Source organism: Galeopterus variegatus, unplaced genomic scaffold (assembly GCF_000696425.1).
Source record: "Galeopterus variegatus unplaced genomic scaffold, G_variegatus-3.0.2 Scaffold711, whole genome shotgun sequence".
Lineage (NCBI taxonomy): Eukaryota > Metazoa > Chordata > Mammalia > Dermoptera > Cynocephalidae > Galeopterus > Galeopterus variegatus.
The window spans coordinates 313,922-317,166 of NW_007726822.1; the positions used below are offsets into that span (position 1 = coordinate 313,922).

Genomic DNA, 3,245 nt, shown 5'->3' on the forward strand with positions numbered 1-3,245 from the left:
CTCATACTGCTGCTGCAGTAGCAGGTGCGACACTCGCTCCACCTGCCCGGGCGGGGCTCGGTCAGGGCCAGGCTGTCTGGAGATCCTCCCTGTGGCCCTAAACCGGCCCAGAAGAGAGCCGAGCCCCGCAATCAGGACCCCTCTCACGGAAGAGTTCGGGGCCTGGGGGAGACCTTGTGGCCCACATCACGCTCTGTTCAGAGGCAGAGGTGAGCCACCTCCATGGGGCAAGTGACATCGGAGAGCTTTCCGGGAGGCCTGACTCTCTCCAGGGAACCTTGCAGGTGGGTAAAGGCCACCCACGCACCCTAACTCAGGACTCACAGCCAGGCTTCTGCAGGGAAAAGCAAAGCCAGCCACTTACATGGCAGCAGGACGCCCCCTCCAACACCAAGAGATGCCCACCGACCTCTCCATGCCAGAAGACCCGGGTGGGAGAGAAGGCCTCTGATGACCAACCCAACAGTCAGCCCTGGGGGAGCAAATCTAGGGACCCGAACAGAGCTTTAACAGAAATCCTAATTAGTCTCTTCAGAGGCAGGCAAAACAAGACTCACTGCTATGAAAAAGAAAAGTCTGAAAATAAAAGAAGTTACTTTGAGAACAGGATTACTGAACTAAATTCGGTGGGTGGGCCAAGTAATGCGGTGACAGAAGCTAAAGCCGCAGCTCATGGGTCTGGATGTAGGTCAGGAGCAGACGCAGAGCACAGAGCTGAAGGAAAAGAAACAGGACAGGCGACACGGAGGAGGTCTGCACCCTCAGGACCGGGGGCCACAGCAGGATGGACGACAGGACGCAGGACGGCACACCGCACGGCAGGCACACCACACGGCGCACGTGAGCACGCGGGGAAGACCGTTCTTCTGAGCTAAAGGCAGCAGCCAGCGGAAGGAGAGGAGCATGAAATGCCAAGAGGGACAATGCACCCCCCTGCCAGGAACACGTCAGCCTTCAAAGTGAAAGAAAACTCTGCAAGCGCACACACACTAACAACGCGCCCAATACACACACGGGAAGAAAGGTCACATTCTCACGCGGGCTTCTCTCCACCCGTATTGGATGCTGCGAAACCGCTGAAGGGGTTGCTTTATTTTGTTCTGTTTTCTTTAGCTTCCCAAGGAAAAAAAACTTCAAGAAGGAAGAAAAAGAGCAATGTCTTCAAATACCCGAGGGAAAGCACTTTGAAACTGGATGCGACATCCAGCCAAACTATTAATGAAGACTGAGGACAAATAAGGGCCTAGTAGGACCTGCAGGGACACGGCACGTTTACACCAACGCCAAGTTGCACTGCAGAACGCCTCTAGCTGTATCATGAACGCAAAAGTCAGGGTGCTTGCTCCCACTGCAGGAGACCCTCCTCCTGAACAGAAGAATCCGTGCAAGATGGCGCTGGGGGAGGCGCAAAGAACAGCGCGCTGGCCAAGCTCGTCCCGGGAAGGAACGACGTCAAAGAGCTGGAAGAGGAGCCCTTAGGCCTGGAGTCCCCGAAGGCTCTTTCAGGCAACACAGCTCTGATAACCAGGATTTTATTTCCCTCTCTGTAGGTCAGTGATTCATAGTATGTCTATCAACCTATGGCCCAAGCATGGAGGCCTCGTGATAGGTACAGAGTATAATATGAAGTCTGTTTGTAAACCTTGACTGCGTGATAAAAATAATGTAATTAACCAAACTGTGAGATGGAAGACGGAGGAAGACCTGAAAAGAGAGGGAAAGGAGGCCCACTCTCCTCATCTTCCATGCAGGAAGGCAAGAAACAGTCTCTAAGTTGTCAAGTGGAAAAAAAATTCGGCTGTACCATCTAAAGTCATAAAGGTGCTTGCTAGAAGAGCCAAACGTATCTCATCAGCCAAACCAGCAGGATATGAGCACAGTGTATCTGGGTGGTGGTGCTGGGTAAGTAAGTGCTGGTGAAGGTGGGGGTGGTGATGGTGATGGTGCGTGGTGGTGCTCATGCCGCTGGGTGATCAGTGCTGCTGGCGGCAAGTGGGGAGGGTGATCGGTGGTGGTGCTGGGTGATTGGTGGTGGTGATGGTGCTGGGTGATTGGTGGTGGTGATGGTGCTGGGTGATTGGTGGTGGTGGCGGCAAGTGGGGAGGGTGATTGGTGGTGGTGGTGCTGGGTGATTGGTGGTGGTGGTGCTGGGTGGTTGGTGGTGGTGATGGTGCTGGGTGATTGGTGGTGGTGGCGGCAACTGGGAAGGGTGATTGGTGGTGGTAGTGCTGGGTGGTTGGTGGTGGTGGCGGCAAGTGGGGAGGGTGATTGGTGGTGGTGGTGCTGGGTGATTGGTGGTGGTGATGGTGCTGGGTGATTGGTGGTGGTGATGGTGCTGGGTGATTGGTGGTGGTGATGGTGCTGGGTGATTGGTGGTGGTGATGGTGCTGGGTGATTGGTGGTGGTGATGGTGCTGGGTGATTGGTGGTGGTGATGGTGCTGGGTGATTGGTGGTGGTGATGGTGCTGGGTGATTGGTGGTGGTGATGGTGCTGGGTGATTGGTGGTGGTGATGGTGCTGGGTGATTGGTGGTGGTGATGGTGCTGGAAGTAGGGGTAGTGACTGGTGGTGGTGGGTGACTAGGCCAGGTCCGGGGCAGACCAGAAGTTCTGCATTTCCGACCAGCTCCAGGTGGAGGCTGATGTTGCTGTCCCCACCTACAACTTTGAGCATCAGGAGTCGAGAGCACCCTGCCCAGTCTCAGCAGCACAGTGGCCCCAGCTGCCCTCTGTCCCTTCTCTCTCACCTGTCTGCAGCCAGCCCTCAGCTATGAGCATGCTCAGTCTTCCTGGCTGGCTGGAGAAGCTCTGTCTCTCCTCTAGCTACTCTTGCATCCCTCCTTGCATAACCAGCTTATTTCGAGTTGTCCCTGCCCTCATCTCCTGTTCACTCTTCGCCGTGCCCCACACTAACTCACCAGCAGACCAGCCCCTCTCACCCTCCGTCCTCATCCTTCCCTCAGGCAGTGCAGACGCTGCGGCCCCTGCTCCTGTCCCTCTTGTGACCCCACACGCTCATGCTCATGCCTCCCTAGTCCCTCCTTCTCAGGTGCGGGGGCTCCTGGGGCTCCTGGGGTTTTACTCTGGCTCCCCACCAATTGTTCCCGGCCTGTTTTGGAAACACACACATGCTCAGGGTTGCCAGATTTAGCAAGTAAGAATTCAGAAAGAGTGCCACGCTGCAGCAAGTCCCAGCACTTTCCCTGCTGAAGCGCCCCGCCTCCTGCACCCCCCCCCCCCCCCCCC

At 56.1% G+C, this 3,245-nt stretch overlaps 1 protein-coding gene across 1 annotated transcript in view; it reads right to left on the reverse strand.

Annotated features, from left to right (window-relative positions):
- PLEC (plectin) overlaps positions 1-3,245 on the reverse strand; it is a 72,486-nt gene that overhangs the window by 67,839 nt on the left and 1,402 nt on the right. The gene's annotated exons all lie outside the window — the stretch shown is intronic.